The sequence below is a fragment of the Conger conger genome, chromosome 2, assembly GCF_963514075.1.
Source record: "Conger conger chromosome 2, fConCon1.1, whole genome shotgun sequence".
In the NCBI taxonomy this organism is placed as follows: domain Eukaryota; kingdom Metazoa; phylum Chordata; class Actinopteri; order Anguilliformes; family Congridae; genus Conger; species Conger conger.
The window spans coordinates 31080080-31098424 of record NC_083761.1 but is presented as its reverse complement, the minus strand read 5'-3'; the positions used below and the strand labels follow the sequence as shown (position 1 = coordinate 31098424).

Here is an 18345-nt window from a genome sequence, read left to right as displayed (position 1 = left end):
GTAAGGTTATTGTTATTATTGCTGTTATTATTATTACTTTGATATATATATTTATAATATCATTATTGTAGTAGCCTGTATTAGTATTATTAGGCTATTGTAATTACAATAACTCCACCAAGGACGGTCCCAAGCCCAGCTGAAAAAGGAGGAGGGTTGGGCGAGGGGCCAGCAACCCCTCCCTGTAAAAAGAACCCTCACTACCGAAATGTAAACAAAAGACTCAAAAGAAACTATGGCCTTGGGAGAGAATGGACCTTCAGCTGGAGGAAGTATGACACCGAGTAGTGAAAGCCAAATTCATCTAGAAGCTACTATGCCGACTATCATCATCTCTACCAGGATCATCACCACCATCAGAACATGGAATGTCAGAACGATGTTCGAAACTGGCAAGACAGCACAAGTGGCAGCTGAGATGAGACGCTACAATCTCGACATGCCCAGAATCAGTGAGTGCAGACGGACTGGTTCTGGTCAGAAGAGGTTAGCCACAGGAGAATTGCTGCTGTACTCCGGACATGAGGAAGAAAATGTGCCTCACACGCAGGGAGTGGCCCTGATGTTGACCAAGACCGCGCAGAGAGCACTCACGGGATGGAAAGCGCATGGCCCGCGGATTCTCACCACTGGCTTCTGACAAAAGAGAGTGAGGAGGATGTAAAAGAGGCATTCTACAGCAGACTGCTGATCATTATCCAAGCCAGCCCAAGAGGGAACATCATCGTCACTATGGGCAATTTCAATGCTAAGATTGGCAGCGATTACGAGGAGATCATAGGACGACAGGGTTTGGGGCAAGATGAACGAGAACGGAGAGAGATTTGCCGACTTATGTGCCACAAGCAACCTAGTCATTGGTGGGAGTTTTTTCCACCACAGAAGGATACACAAGGCTACTTGGGTATCATCGGACCTGTCGACAGAGAACCAAATTGACCACATGTGCATCGTGAAGAGGTACAGAAGATCTCTTCAAGATGAGTGCGTCAAACGAGGAGCAGATGTTGCCTCGGACCATCATCTCCTATTCGCCTGCATAAGTTAAAACTGAAGAAGAACTGGACTGGTGAGACCAACTAACGCCAGAGATATAACACCACACTTCTGAAAGATGCAGCTGGGCTAGAAGAATTTAAGATAACACTCTCCAACAGGTTCCAGGTCCTACAAGAATGGCTAGAAGTCACAAGGAATGGATCTCAGCAGAGGCCTTGAGAAGGATTGAAGAGAGGAAAAAGAAGATGGCGGCAATAAACAACAGTCACACATGAGCTGGAAAAGCCCAAGCCCAAGAAGCTAACACAGAAGCAAACAAAACCATCAAAAGGAATATCAGGGCAGACAAGAGGAACTACATGGAGATTCTGGCAGCAGAGGCAGAAGAAGCAGCTCACCATGGTAACATGAGGGACCTGTGTACCACCATCAAGAAGCTTTCTGGAAAGCCAGCCAGAAAGGCCAGTGAGGGTCAAGGACGGGAAGAAAATTCCAGATGTGGAAGACCAGAAAAGCAGATGGGTGGAGCATTTTGAGGATCTATTAAACAGATCAGTCCCACAGAACCCAGTGGATATCCAGCCAGCCAACAGTTATCTGCCTACTCATTGTGGTGCACCTTCCAAGGAAGAGATCCGCAAGGCCACCAAACAACTTAGGAATGGGAAGTCTGCAGGGCCAGACAACATTCCAGTGGAAGCACTGAAGGCTGATGTCGAGACCAGCATGAAAATGCTTTACCCTCTGTTCAGAAACATCTGGGACGAGGAGCAAGTCCCAAATGTGTGGAAGGAGGGATACCTCATTAAGCTCCCGAAGAAGGGTGACCTCAGTTCCTGCTCCAACTACAGGGGGATAACACTGCTGTCCATCCCAAGCAAGTTATTCAACATAGTTCTCCTGAAGAGGATAAAGGACACTGTTGATCCCCAGCTCCATGACCAACAAGCGGGCTTTCGCAAAAACAGATCCTGCACTGACCAAATCACACGTATCATTTTGGAACAGTCACTAGAATGGAACTCACCTCTCTACATCGACTTTATTGACTATGAGAAGGTGTTTGACAGTGTCGATAGGCAGATCCTCTGGAAACTATTGAGACACTATGGAGTGCCAGAGATCACCAACATCATTAGGATGCCTACTGTCACCTTTCCTGTTCTTGTTGGCCATAGACTGGGTGATGAAGATATCCACAGCTCGGAAAAGGAATGGTTGGAGGACCTTGATTTTGCTGATGACCTGGCCATTTCCCACACGCAACACCAATTACAGGAGAAGACCAACACGGTGGCAGAAAACTCGCCTGGGTCTCACCACCCATAAGGAGAAGAGCAAGGTCCTCACCTGCAACCAACACTACCCCCATCACACTGGAAGGTGAAGCACTTGAATAAGTAGAAAGCTTCACCTACCTTGGCAGCATTGTTGATAAACTGGGTGGGATAGATGCTGATGTAAAAGTCCGTATCAGGAAGGCAAGGGTAGCGTTCCATCAACTATGAAAGGTCTGGGGAGCATCAGATCTGTCCACTAACATAAAGATCAGAATCTTCAACACCATCGTGAAGCCTGTTCTGTTGTATGGAGCAGAGACCTGGAGAACAACTGCCACCACCATAAGAAGAATCCAGATGTTTATAAACACCTGCCTCAGAAGGATTCTACGAATTCGCTGGCCTGATATGATCAACAACCAGGAATTGTGGCAAAGAACGGAACAACAACCTGCAGAGGAAGTGATCCTCCGAAGGTGTTGGAGATGGATTAGCCATACCCTTCGCAAGCCTGCATCCAGCACCACAAGACATGCCCTCTTCTGGAACCAACGGGGAAAAAGGAAAAGCGGCAGACCAAGAAACACCTGGCTCCATGACCTGGATGCAGACATAAAGAAGACCGGCCAGACATGGGGACAGCTCGAGAAATTGGCCTAGGACTGGAATGCCTGGAGAGTCTTTGTTTGCGGCTTGTGCCCAAAGTGGGGCTATAGGCAGTGATGATGAAATACAATCATTTTCAGGACTCATATCAAGGGCTAGGCCGGCTTCGACCGAGTGAAGGCAAGTGTGATGTAACAGTCTAATTCTTGAACAGCTCTTGCACGCAGAAAGAAAAGTCACGGTGTGCGGCCGTGCATGCAAAAGGGTTAATAGAGATTTACCTGCAAAACATTGTACTAGTTGTGTTCCAGGTGAAAGTCTTGGCTTTACAATACGATGAACTTTATTGTCCCGCTCAGGGAAATTTGTCTTGGACTCTGCGATGCGTCATGAATGCCTTGACAGTCACAATGACAACAAACAATACATCCTCAGCCATAACAGCATCAACAATTACATACCAGTATTGCACATATCCCATAACATAACACATACATACACCTCATAATAATACATGCTAAAAGATCACCGTAATGAAGGCACTATAAAAATGATTACATAAACTTCAGCCTCAAGCAGCATTGTTAAGAAATTGAATGGAAGTTGGAACAAATGAGTTCTTAAAACGGTTGAGTTTGCAGTGAGGGACTCTATATCGCCTCCCCGAGGGTAGGAGGTCATACTCTGAATGGAGAATGTGAAAAGGGTCATTTACTATTCTCTGGACTTGCCTAAGAACAGTTTGTTCATAAATAGACTGCAAGGTCTGGTAGCTGCTTTTTCCAACGTCCTTCTTGGCCGTGTGCACCAGACGAGCAGTTTAGTTTTTAGTTTTGCGGTGAGGTTGCCATACCAGGATGACATCCCATATCTGATTAAACTCTCCAGCACTGCCTGGTAAAATAAAAACCTGATGCTTTTGTCCACCCCATATACTCTCAGTCTGCGTAGAAAATACAGTCTCTGCTGTAGACGAGAACACAAGATATCAACATGCACTTACCAACTAAAAGTGTCATCTAAGTGAACTCCAAGATACTTATAAGAGCTCACCTGCACAATGGGTGAGTTGTGCATAACGACAAGGCTATGATCCCCTACTGATCTCGGGTCTAAGACCAACTCTTTAGTTTTGTTAACATTCAGAGTGAGGTGGTGTGCATCACACCATTGCACAAAGTTTTCTATTTCAGAAAAATAGGCTGAGGTACTGGAATCTTTGTGCAGTAGACTGAGGATGGCGGTACCATCAGAAAATTTAAAAACGAGGTTCCCTGGGTGGCTGTTTGTACAGTCATTAGTATAAAGTGTAAAAAGAACCGGGGAGCTGACACAACCCTGTGGGGCACCTGTGCTGATTGATTTGCATTCTGAGAGGGTGTTATTGCCTCTTACCTGCTGACTCCGATTGGTTAAAAAGGAAAAATACCACTTGATTAAAAAAGGGTTAACACTCATCTGCCAGTTTAGAGATGCGCAGATGGGGTTGAAGTGTGTTAAAAGCCGAGCTAAAATCAATAAATAAAATCCGTGCATATGCTTTTGGGCATTCCAAGTGCTTGATAGTGGAGTGGGTGATGCTGTTAATAGCGTCATCAGTACCTCTCCCCTGCCTATAAGCAAACTGGTATGGATCAAGTACCAAGTTGACCTCTGCCTTAAGCACAGATAACATGTATTTCTCAAAACTTTTCATTACAATCGCAGTCAGGGCCACAGGTCTAAAATCATTGTTATCAACTGGACACGGTTTCTTAGCTACAGGAACTATGATGGATTTTTCCACAGAGCAGGAACAGCGTGTGAATCCACAGACCGCTGAAAGATGGGGCACCAAGCTGGAGTGAGCTCTTCTGCACATGCCTTTAAAAGCAGTGCAGAAATGCCATCTGGGTCGGTGGATTTTTTAGTGCACACATGTTTGAAAATAGACTGAATCCTGAGTGGATCAATTATAATCCTACAGCTAACATCAGTTAAAATAGTTTCTATGACATTATTAGATTCCACAGAAAAGTCATGGTTATCAAATCTGAGAAAAAAGTAATTCAGTTCATTTGCCTTCCCCAGATCATCATCAGTACTGAGGCGTTTCTTGGTGGTATTCATATTTGTAATGGCCTTCATGGAGTCCCACAGCTTTTTTGAATCCGGTGACATAAAAGTCTGCTCTATGGTGTCCTTATGATGTTTTCTGGCTTCCCTCAGCCTCTGGTTGAGTTCTCTTTGCACCGTTTTCAGTCCTGCTCTATCATTATTTTTAAAGGCTAGCTTTTTACTATTAATACAGTCCTTTACGCTCTTGGATATGTAGGGCTTATTGTTGGGATACTCAATAATTTTCTTTTTCGTAACCACATTGTCTGCACAGAAATGTATGTAGTCTGTTATTACTTCAGTAGCCTCATCAATCTCCAGATTAGAGAATATGTCCCAGTCTGTGCAGAGGAAGGATCCTTTGAGTGTTTCTATGCTGTCCTTGTCCCACACTGTCACTGTCTTAGTTTGTGGTTTACTCCTTTTAAAAACAGCCTTATAAATTGGGATTAACTGGACAGAGTTATGATCAGAGTTTGACATTGGGGACAATGGTTTTGCTATGTATGCATTTTTTATGTTTCCGTAACATTTATCCAAAACTCTGTTGTGTCGTGTGCCGCATGTCACATATTGTTCAAATCCAGGGAGAGATAGTTCCAATTTACAATGGTTGAAATCCCCGAGAGTCACAATCGGGGCTCCAGGTGTGCGTTGCAGTTGTTGGTGAACGCAGTCTGCTACTCTGATAGCAGCCCTTGCTGCGTTTCCGCTGGGGGGAACATACACAGCACATATTAAAATATTTCCAAACTCCCTCGGTAAGTAGTGGGGTCTCAGAGACAGGCACAGCAGCTCCACATCAGCAGTGCATACAGTCTCTCTCACAGTGTAATTCCTACACCAGCTGTCATTCATAAACAGACAGATCCCGCCCCCTCGGCTCTTCCCCGACAGCTCTGTTCTGTCCGCTCGAATGAGAGAGAAACCCTCCAGCCCAATGAGGGAGTCTGGAATATCTTGATGTAGCCAAGTTTCTGTAAACACCATCACACTCGATTCCCTGTACTCAAAGCAAACTTTGCTGTTCACACGGAGCTCCTCCATTTTGCTCCTCAGCGATCTGACGTTGCTGAGTAACAGGCTGGGCAGCGGGGGTCTATTACCTCTTCTCCAGAGACGCTGCTGTATTCCGCCTCTTCTGCCTCCCCGCCGTTGTCTGCCTCTAGCCGGTTGTATTTTAAGATCATCGGCCAGATCAGCCGGTGGAATCGCTCCCATAAGACGGAGGGACATCAGTGTGAGTTTGGAGTAACACAATAACGGCTTCGTCTCCTCACGTGTCTGAGCAGCTGTTTGGTAAGTCGCCAATAGTTCCCAAACAATCAATACCAAGAGTAATCCATGTGCAAAAGTCGCCATGGTAATCAGTCCAGCATGAACTTGTTGCAGTCACACGACACAGACAAAAAAAATAAGACGATCAAACAATTAAAAACATTTAAAAGGCATAAAAATGGCAGCAGCACGAGTCCGGGTCACCAGCAGAGCAGCGCCTCCGCAACGCCTACAGGTACAGTTGTGTTCAAATAAATAGCAGTGCATTAAAAAGTGAATAAAGTGCAAATATTTTTAATAGCTTTCAGTTCAATATTTCAAATATAGTGGAAGTGCATAGGTTCTTCCACAAGTTAAAGCATCACATCCATAAGTAGTAAAATACACATGAAGTGCTGTTCTAAACAAAATAGTCATCGTAAGTGCAAATATATATATATATATATATATATATATATATATATATATATATATATATATATATATATATATATCTATAAAAGGGGGGGGGGGGATCGTACACTAAGGTACAGTTTGAAAAGGTGTGTTTTTAGTCTGCGTCAAAATGGGGGGAGGGATTCTGCTGTCCTGACAGTGGGGTGACATGAGCCAACCTGGGCTGACTGGTGATCAGGCGGGCTGCAGCATTCTGGACCAGCTGGAGGGGCTTGATGGCTGGGAGACCGCCTGGGAGGGAGTTGCAGTAATCCAGGCGGAAAATGACGAGCACCTGGACTAGGAGCTGGGTGGCTTTCTCTATCAGGGGATGACGGATACGGCGTATATTGTAGAGGAAGGACCTGCAGGTTCTGGCAGTGGAGGATACATGTGGAGCCAGGGTGAGGCGGTTATCAAGAGTCACCCCAAGATTCTTGGCCGTATGGGAGGAGGATACTATAAAGTCCTCAACAATCAGTGAGAGGTCAGTTGTCAGAGAGGACTTAGCAGGGATGTAAAGCTCAGTTTTGGCAAGGTTAAGCTTCAGGTGGTGGGAAGTCATCCACGCAGCGATATCAGCCAAGCAGGCAGAGATCTGTGTGGTGACCTGGGTATTGGGGGGGAAGGAAATAAAGAGTTGGGTGTCATTGGTGTAAGAACGGTAAGAAAAGCCATGGGAAGAGATAACAGAACCAAGAGACATGGTGTATAGAAAGAGGACCAAGAACACCCATCCTGTGACACCCATCTCAGTCAGCGATGAGAGCAGAATCTCATGGTTGACTGTATCGAAGGCGGCCGACAGGTCAAGGATAATGAGGACAGAGGAGAGGGATTTGGCTTTAGCAGAGTGGAGTGCCTCAGTGACTGCGAGCAGGGCAGTCTCAGTGGAGTGGCCACTCTTGAAGCTGGACTGGTTGGGATCGTGGAGATTGTTGTGGAGAAGATAAGTGGACAGTTGGGAGCAGACCGCCCATTCCAGAGTTTTAGCGAGAAAGGGAAGAAGAGAGACAGGCCGGTAGTTGTTCAGGGCAGAGGGGTCAAGAGTAGGTTTTTTAAGCAGGGGAGTGACTCTGGCCCTCTTCAGGGAAGAGGGCATGGTGCTGGAAGAGAGGGAGGTGTTGATTAGAGAGGAGAGAAAAGGGAGAATGTCATTAGATATAGATTGTAGAAGGGGAGAGGAGATTGGGTCAAGAGGACAGGTGGTTGGGCGGTGGGATGTGAGGAGTTTCAAAGTGTCGGAGTCAGAGAGGGGAGAAAAGGAGGATAGGGAGTTGGGGAAGGTAGGAGGGTCAGCAGGGGGAGAAGGAATTGCCAATAGACATTCAATAAGAATCACAGCATTAGCATTTGATCAAGTCTCCGTTATTCTTTTACAGGAAGCAAAGAAAAGGAATATTAATCTGTTCAAAAATCAAGATTAAACTTCACTTTAAATTACTGAACTAATATTTAGTTGCATAACCATTGTTAACTGCTGTGCATTGAGTCAACCAACTTCTGGCACCTAGAAACAGGTATTTCAGCCCAGGACGAACAATCTACATTCCCCAGTTCCTGTGAATTTTTGGGTTTTGTTTCAGAAACTGCATTTTTAATGTCACCCCACAAGTTTGCAATGGGGTTTAGGTTGGGGGATTGAGCTGGCCACTCCATTAACCTCAATCTTTTTTGTCTGGAACCAAGATGTTCCTCACTTACTCATGTGTTTGGGGTCGTTGCCTTGTTGAAACACCCATTTCAGGGGCATTTCCTCTTTGGCATATGGCAACATAATCTCTTCAAGTATTCAGATGTATTCCAATGATCCATGATCCCTGGTATACGAACCCAACAACGTAGTATGAAAAACATCCCCATACCATGATTTTTGCGCCACCATGCTTCACTGTCTTCATAGTGTACTGTGGCTTGAATTCAGTACCCGGGGGTCACGTACTGTTGACAACCACCAGACCCGAAAAAAGAACAATTTTACTCTCAGAATGTTGTGCCATTTCTCTTTGGGCCAATCGATGTGTTCCTTGGCAAATTTTAACTGATTCTGCACCTGCCCTTTTTTCAACATTGATGCTTTATGGGGGCTTCTTGCTGATAGCTTAGCTTCGATCAAACATCTTCTGCCTGTAACAGCACTTGCAGGTAATTGTAGATCATCTTTGATCTTTCTGGAGCTGATGAATGGCTGAATCTTTGCCATTTTGACTATTCTTCGATCCATTTTAACAGTAGTTGCTTGTTTTCTTCTGCTTGTTCCGGGTTTTTGTTTTAAATGGTTGGCATTTATATAGCGCCTTTATCCAAAGCGCTGTACAATTGATGCTTCTCATTCACCCATTCATACACACACTCACACACCAACGGTGATTGGCTGCCATGCAAGGCGCCGACCAGCTTGTCAGGAGCATTTGGGGGTTAGGTGTCTTGCTCAGGGACACTTCGACACAGCCCGGGTGGGGGATTGAACCGGCAACCCTCCGACTGCCAGATGACTGCTCTTACTGCCTGAGCCATGTCGTCCAATTTAAAGCATATGAGATCATTTTAGCTGAGCATCCTATAATTTGCTGCACTTCTTTATACGTTTTCCCCTCTCCAATCAACTTTTTAATCAAATGACATTGTTCCTCCGTACAATGTTTGGAATTGCCCATTTTACTTAGCAATTCAGAATTGAATATATTTTATAACAATGTGTTTGTTATACATTTGCTTCCCTTCTTCCTTAATAAAGGAAAATTAATGACATCTGTTTTTTCACAGAATTAATGAATTCTCTAATTAAACTTCACACTGCTATTATTTTGGACACGCCCATTTCAATGAATGAGTCAATTACTCAGAACAAGCAGCGTGCATGTCATGACAGTTGGGTCTATTGTTTTTCTATTTCACTACTACATCTAAAAGTAAAGTATTTGCCATGCATATATATCACTACTACTAATAACAGTGGTTCAACAGGTTACTGATGTTGTACTGCTATTTTCTTGAACACAACTCTACTGCAAATTCCATTGTAGGACTGGGGACTGTTTAAATTACACCAGCTCCGGGTTACATCACGCCCACTTCCGAGTACGAATACGGATAAATTACTTGGTTGAATGGATACAGATACGGATAATGCCGTACTCGCTCACCCTTATTATCGACTGCATTTATACTTCAAAAATGTTGTACATGCCTCTCATTTGTGTAGATTATCATTGTAGACAACCATTGTTGATATAATAAGTTTTTTACTTTTGTCAAGGGAACCCATGCAAGAAAAAAGTTTAGATCCAGAAATCCATAGTTGGGCATGGCATGAGGCCCTATTTTATGCCAGACTTATATTCAAAACATCAACTTCAAAAAGAAGCCATTTCATTGTTCATTTGGGCTAGCTAATAAGCTCTCAATTAGGTTTTTATTCCCACAGCCACAGCATCCCATGTTTTGAACTAACAGTAGTTTTGAACTAATAACACTAATAGTTAACACAGATGGCTCGCAAATAAATGCAACCTAACTAACTAGTTAAGTTGTGTGCCACCTACCAGCATCCCAGATTACAACACTGCTTCTTCATGCTCCATCTGGTACCCCCTTGTCCTGTCCACTCTGGAATTCTTGCAAACCGTGTGTACAGTGTATGGTGCTGCGTTATTTTCACTGGATCAGTTTTTAAAGTACCTATTTCACTGAATATACTGCTCGCGATTTTTACGTGCTGCACTAAACACTGCTGTGGCTCTACTCTGTTTACTGTTTTACCCCTGACTACCTACACAGGGAATGTGTAACTTTTGCCCTTGTGTACCATTTTGGCTTTGAATTGTCAGGGGCTATTCAGGACTGTGTCTGCAGTTTGCAAATCTCTTTGTGTACTTAATAAAATGTATTTTCATAATTGTTGCATCGGCACCTGTGTCTATTTTAAACTCTACATTAGTGCCCTCGATCAGAAATTATACAGTACAGTGCTCTGCACTCACTCTGCTTTCTGTTACTGACCCAATGTTGTATGTTTCAATCTCTGAGCTATGATGTCCTGGTGTCTCACTTTTTGGTCTTCTGCTGCTCTAGCCTATCCACATAGAGGTTTGACACGTTGTGTGTTCAGAGATGTTGCTTCTGGTGGGCTACCCGCTGAATGCAGGCCACTGGCTCTCCCTGCTGGTTGGCCTGCAGTGTGACTTCCTCAGCATGTCATACACCCTGGACTTCTGGACTCACCCTGGACTTCTGTGACCTTTGGTAAAAAACAAACTGTCATGTATTATGTTCTTCCATGAAATTAAATAATTGTTGAATGCTAAACCGTGTGAACCTCACGTGCCATGTGGGCCATTCTCAAAACAAAAACGTTTGGGCGGATTCAAACTCAGTCAAGCATGGCAGTACAGATCAGAGTGAAGAGTTAGTGTGTGGTCAGAGCACCAAGGTCAATTGCATGGGTTATGTACATACCAGCCGCTAATTGGTTATGTCAGGAGGCAGCCTGATGGATCATTGTGCTTAGTGTGCTGGAATCAATGGGGTGATAGTTAATTGGGATCCGCTTATGGCATGTGACCAGGGCTGATTGCTAGTAATTTCAGCAGGGAGTGCCGCAGCTGATTCTTGTTGTAATTAGGAGTGCAGCCAGGTATAAGTAGGAGGGATATAGAAGTATAAGATATATATTATACTTGGTCCAGGTATAAGATGGAGGTAGTTGCCTGTCGGGGGTTTAAATAAAAAATAAAAAAATAAAATAAAACACACACACACACACACACACACACACACACACACACACACACACACACACACACACACACACACACACACACACACACACACACACACACACACACACACACACACACACACACACACACACACTCTGTGTGAGTGAATGGTGTGTGTGCCCTGCGATGGACTGGTGGCCTGTCCAGGGTGTATTCCTACCTTTTGCCCAATGTATGCTGGGATAGGCTCCAGCCCCCTTGCAACCCTGTTCAGGATAAGCGGGTTAGGATAATGAATGAATGAATGAATGTTACGTTTTGTAGCCGGCTACATTTGTGTCGGAAATATTAGTTTTTTGTTGATTACAGTTTCTGTTTTCTGTTTTGGGGGGAGGTTCTTGTTTTTCTTTCTTTTTTTTTTTTGATCTGATTTATTATGTTGGTGTTTGTACTGTGTACTGTGTCTGTGTACTGTGTCTTCTTGTGTTCCTGAGGTGGGTGGTCCTACCGGAGAAGACACTACGCCAGTGCCTGTGCGAAAGAGAAGGGGAGGCAGAAAGGTGATGCTCATGCTGCCCCAGACCCTTTGGATGTGTGTCGGGGAACAAGTTCTCTGGAGGTGAAAGGGGCGTACATAACTAATAAAAATTGGGTGTGTATGAGTCCAGATTGGACAAGGGGTTCAGGAAATTGAGCCAGTGCTGGCGCCTTCCCAAACAGTGGGTAACGGCGGCACTGTTCCAGTCCAGAGTGGACAGGATAAGGGGGTACCAGATGGAGCATGGAGAAGCAGTGTTGTAATCTGGGATGCTGCCAGCTAGCTCTGTCAGCGATGTACCGTGTTCTTTCACTTTCATTATACAGGTGAATAAATGCAATGTTTTATGCAAGCCTAACAAACTATACCATTTTCATTGCCTAAAATGGTCCTTAGTCATCAATTCCATACCATAACCCTTGCCGGTTGTATGCTGAGCAGAAATTGCACTGTAGTTTCTTGCTCACAGATTGGGGGGGGGAACACCTATCCTGAGCAACTGCATTACCGGCCCTAATCAAAGAACCTTGTATCTAGGCTCATTGTGTTCCAGAAAGCCTAAACAAAACGTAAATTATAGCATTCCAATATACAAGAGCTATTGTACAAGTATGCAATGGCAAACAAAAATATGCGCTACCATTCAAAAGTTTGGGGTCAACTTGTATTTTTCTGCTTTTTGTGATTAAAATAATAATAGGCAAAATATAGCAAACCAAACTGCAGGGTTTCAGCTTCATATGGCTTTCAGCTCTACAGCTTTTATGAACACAGCTCTCTCTCTCGGATGGCAGTTCCCTGGTCTCAGCCACCTACTGTGGAAAAAAAGCACACATTTTAAAAGTAGGGGTGAGACTTCCGGTGATGCCATGTTCTGAGACACACACATCTGGTGTTAACTCCCTCGAAACCCAGTTATTGTTGGCTGTTTATAATTATATGTAATGATCTGGGTGTAAAGGGAAATCAAGTAAAAAGTTTTAGAGATAGCTATGAGCACTTCCAGAGCTGCAAAAAATTGAAAGGGCGCACAGATCCTTAGGGCTACAACCATCCAGCTCTGCCCCACCACACTCAATCATCATTCGGTTCCTGGATTACACAGTTAAGAAGTGCTTCGACAAGGCTGGGCACAAAAACAAGTCACATTTCAAGGAAAGGTGATTTACTTTGACCAAGATTACTCACCGGAGGTTCAGAAGAAGAGAGCGCGGGTTTGTGGGGTGATAGAACAGCTTAAAGAGAAGGGATCCAGGCTAGATGCCGCATCCCAGCACAACTGAGAGTCAATCTGGAGGCGGTAATCGACGAACTGTCGACTCTAGAGGGCCTGGGCATTTCAGTGCAAGTGAGTGAGAGGCAGAAAACGGACTGCAAGCTCTACAGGGAATCATGGCAAAGGCAGGAGGGTGCGAGGAGAAAGGGAGAGGAGTCTCTATCAGATGCAGATTTGCAAGCCTTTATGTAAGCCTGGAAGACAATTATAACGGCAGGAAACAGATTATTTGGAACTCATTTTTAGTAGTGTTAGCAGGCAATAACAACCTTTTTCTTTGGTTTGTGGTTTGGAGGGCACTTAGTGCATATAGAGAGTGTCAGTTGTCACAGCTCTCTAACTATAGGTCACCTAGGGCTGGATACAATATTAGTGAATCCACTACAGAAGGAAGTAAATGACAAACAGGGCAAATACATAGCAGTCATAGGAAAAATAGGAGGGGTCAATCTGACCATAATGAATATCTATGTGTCAAACAAAGATAATCCCACTTTCTTTAAAGACATAGCATCAATATTAGCAAGGGAAGCAAAAGGCACCATAATAAGGGGGCAACTATAACTGCATTTTAAGTATGAAACATTATAAAATGCCTTTAGGAAATAGACCCCCTCGTAAGAAATCCAAGGCGGTAAAACACATGTTGGAAGAATTAGGGCTCATTGATAGCTGGAGAGCCTTGAACCCAAGAACAAAAGAATTTCACCTTTTTTTCAAATGTACATATTACATTATCTGATCATGCACCTGTGAGGCTGGAACTACATTTGGGATTTGAAAGGCATTTTAAATACTGGAGATTAACTCTCAATGTTGACAGATTATTCATTCAGGTTATTCAACAACAATTAAAGCAAACTATTGAAGAATACTTTGCACTAAATGAAAAATGTGCCAGCAGACATACACATACACGCACTGTAAATCGGTGAGATACAGACGACATGAATCAAATATTCTTCTTCTACACACACGCTATAACATGCAGTGAAAAGAACGACACCACTTCCGACGGCGCCATAGCAACCTCCATGCCAAACCAGATCCCAAACTGTCGAGGACCCGGCCCTAGGCCCGCCTGATGAGAGATTAACAGAAGATGGGTTAGGCAGGAATGCATTGTTAACCCCTCGCACACGCCAATGGGGTAGGAGTAAAAGCTCCCGTAAGAGGAGAAGTATATGCTACAAGATAAATGTACAACCGTATATGGATACTGAAGAGTCTGAAGTCAGAGGACTTAGATTCAGGGTTTTAGAGAGCAAGGCTAAAGGCCTGACTGAGGCCATGCATAGAATGTGTTCTAGCATGACCATGGAAGATGCTGAACACGCAGAACGGGAAATTGGTGACCCAGGGAGTTTTCAGCATTCAAGGAGACGATAGATGTGATAACATACTTGGTTGACACGTGTGGGCTTGCTCCTACAGGGGAGGAGCACAAGGCCTGGTTAAAGCAACAGGATGAGAAAAACAATGAAGATAATTGGGAGATCAAAAAGCAGGAGGAGATGGAAAAATGTAAGAGAGATAAGGAAAATGGAAAGGATGTCAATACCGAAAGAAGATTAAGAGGCTTCAAGGGCCTTCCTGATTATAACACAAATAATTTATCGTATAGATTCAAAGGACTAACAGTGGAGGAGTTAAATGATGAATTACACTCAGCTATTAGCTGGATGTCCTTTGTAGATCCCTTAAGGCGCCACAAAAAGGGGCACCTGAAGAGTGTATTGAGATGGTGGCAGGCATTAACTTCTGGTTTGCATGAGATCAAAGTTTGGAGGAAGTCAAGGAGAGACTATGAAATTGAAACAGACACCAGTGATGAATAGGTTCATTAAAAATTACATAAGAGCTAGTGTTTTTCCACTCGTATATTAAGATGGTGGAAATTCCCAAACCGGAGGGGCACATGAAATAAAATATTGGGGAAATTTCTTTTGAGGTATGAGAAAATGACAATTGGAAAAACAGAAATAATGAATATGGTCATTAAAAAACAAGTTACATAAGAGATAAATGTCTTCCCGCTTGAAATATTGGGGACATTTCTTATCAAAAAGGTACACTTTTGTATGCAAAAAAGATATATAAGGAATAAGCTTTTAGACCTTAGAGTAGGATCTTAGAATTTGGCTTCAGAAGATATCTACGAGCTGTTGAAGAAAGAGCCACGCAGAACAACTATAACCAAGCTGGAGTGGTAATTATAATCTATATTACATTACATTACATTACATTATTGGCATTTGGCAGACGCTCTTATCCAGAGCGACGTACAACAAAGTGCATACCCATAACCAGGGATAAGTTCGCTGAAAGACCCTAGAGGTAAGTACAATTTCAACTGCTACCTGTACAACAAAGACAAGGACAAGGGCCATTTCTTTTTTTTTTTTTTTTTTTTTTTTTTTTTTGAACAAACAAACAAACAAACAAGAGCAAAAGTGACCAAACTTAACTATCCAAACACTGCTTACCTAGCCAACTAAAAATACCGATACACAAAGCAAGTCACAGAGACAACAATTAAGGTTCACAGGGAGGTAGGGAGGGAAGTAGAAGTAGGAAAAGTAACACATTGTAAGTTTCCTTTTATTTTAATGTCTTTTATTTCTCATTAAGGTACTATATAAAGTAGAAAAATGTAGAGAAGTTATCATAGTTAGATAAATATAATATTCTAGGAATAGTTTCTTTTAAACGTCCAGAAGGGGGAGCTATAGGATAAGGCTAAGGCCAAAGAGGATGGATATTTGAGGGGTGTACCTTGATTTTTAAACATCATAGGTGGAAAGGTAAATTAGAAAGAGCTAAAGGGGTATATGTAACTTGCATGTGATCAGCAAACTGCAAAAGATGATATGTACACTGTAATCTGTATAACTCTATTCTTTTGATTGATTATAATAAAGTATATCTTACTATAATCATATGTGATAAAGATTCTTTAGAGGAATACATTGAATACAGGACATCGAATACCAGATTTGCATCACACCCTTCACTTCGAGACTGGGCTGGAAGTTCAGTAGAACTTACCAGGGCTCCAGGACGTTCGGAGTACTTGAGTTCGTCCCCGAGACACCTCATGGTGAGGTACTGCTTGTGGGAACGTGAGGTCTGCACTCGGCAAGGGGTCCGTGGCTCACGACAATTTTGGCGCCCAACGTGGGGCCCGAGTAGTTGAGAACTGCTCACGGCCTATTGAGGCACAGCCCGAGTAGATTCCTACTCGTGGGGCTTGAGTCGATTACTGGCACTGACGAGAAAGGTGCTAGGCACCTAAGTAGTGAAACCGTAATACTCGAAGACTGTATAGGACAGTAAATTCTAATAAAGTAATAGTATAAATATAAATTTATAACTAGGTGGGAAAATGGCTGTTAGTGATATGCCAGACCCACATATAGAAGTATATTTCGGAGCGGTTGAATCACGGTTCCATGAAGTGCAGAGGCCTTTTCCTTGGCCGCTGCACTTAGCGGATCCATGCAACCTTGGCCAGAGTGCTGGAGCAGGTGTGTCATGGGCAATTAGTAGAATATTAGATGGGCATAATCAAAGGGGAGGATGGTATGAACGGAGATTACTGTTGGCTCAACAGGATACGGCACGTCAGGTGATAATCTCCCAAGCAGCAGATGTACATCCCGCTCAATTGGGTCCAAATACAACTGCAATTTTGAGTCATGTGCCCCCTTATGGGCAACACCCTACTAGATCAAAGGCCCTGTTGTACAGTTACTATATGAGATACGAGCCTCAGAGACAATTGGGGATGGGGGAATAGTAGCCACAACCTTAGCAGGAAGTGGGAACTTCGGTGGCAGTAGTAAAGACAGCTTAGAGGCATTAATGGGGGTGGCTCAGGCTATCAATGTCAATTCCATCGGTTCCCCGGTGTTCCTGATAATATGGAATCGCGCCGAGGATGAAATGGGGAGGTTGTATCGAGGCTGTAAACCATATCATATGCCTTCTCAATACGCAATGCAAGCTGAGTACTTTGAAAAAGGCACTGAACCGACAGATAAAATAGAAAGAAAATTGTTAAATGAAATCTGGGATATATATCCAGGCCTAGGAGGGCCAGGCGATTCTAGAAGGGCTGGAGGCCGGGGGAGGGACTCCTTGATTTCTATGACAGGGCTCATAGAAAACCTTGAAGACTGGGATGGAATAGCCCCTTCGGCGCCTCTTCCTGATCGGTCTGAACACCCCTCTGGTTGGGAGGGGATTCCTTGGCATTCACTCCTACAAGAAAGGAGGAGCCGCAAAATCCTACCAGCACGGTTGTAGGAGCACAAGAATTTGACCCCGTCGGAGATGAGTGGGATGAGGATCCTCAGCTAGGCCCCAGCAGATTGCAGCCTGGGGCCTTAGTAAGGCCAGGGACTCCATATCCAGGGCTGCCACCAGCGGCGTTAGGGCCTGAAAGGCGACCTCACCCTAAACCTCCAATCCTACCTAAACCTAGGGGCATACCCGTACTACCACCACCACCACCCCCTCCATTTAATCCTCCCCCTGCTGATCCAAACGACGGATTAACATATCCACAACCTTTACCTGACACAGTGAACAGGCAATTAGAATCCCTACTACCCTTCACACCCTTAAATCCGAACTCAAGAGGCCCTGAATCAATACAAAGACCAAACCCCCTAGGCCCAACCCCTAGAGGAGGCGATGAGGAGGCAAGGCCTGCACATCCAACAACACCACTTGCACTGATCAGTGTAGGAAGACCGTCTGAGCCCTCAGGTGAGGGGAGAAGAGGAAGAGACTCTGGTGGGACACGAGGGTCTGCTGGGGGATCACCCGAACCACAGAGAAGGGGAGCAGACGGACCTAGAGGTCCTATACAGACGAACAGACCTCCTCTATACCCACATACAGATGAAGAGGAGGACTCCGAGCCAGAACTGACTAACGTGTGGCAAACAATCCCTGTTCAGCGGATGAAAGGCCGAATTAGACCCAGAAAATAATATGATTTAGGTGAAGCTAGTAGACCCTATGCGGCTGAGCCTGAACCAGGACCAATAATAGCAGAAGGGGGAAGCTTTATGTACCCTCTCCGAACCCAGCGAAGATGTGGCTATC

At 44.1% G+C, this 18345-nt stretch overlaps 1 pseudogene; it reads left to right on the top strand.

Annotated features, from left to right (window-relative positions):
• Window positions 1-316: 316 nt before the first annotated feature.
• LOC133121215 (uncharacterized) lies at window positions 317-2939 on the top strand (annotated as a pseudogene).
• Window positions 2940-18345: the final 15406 nt, after the last annotated feature.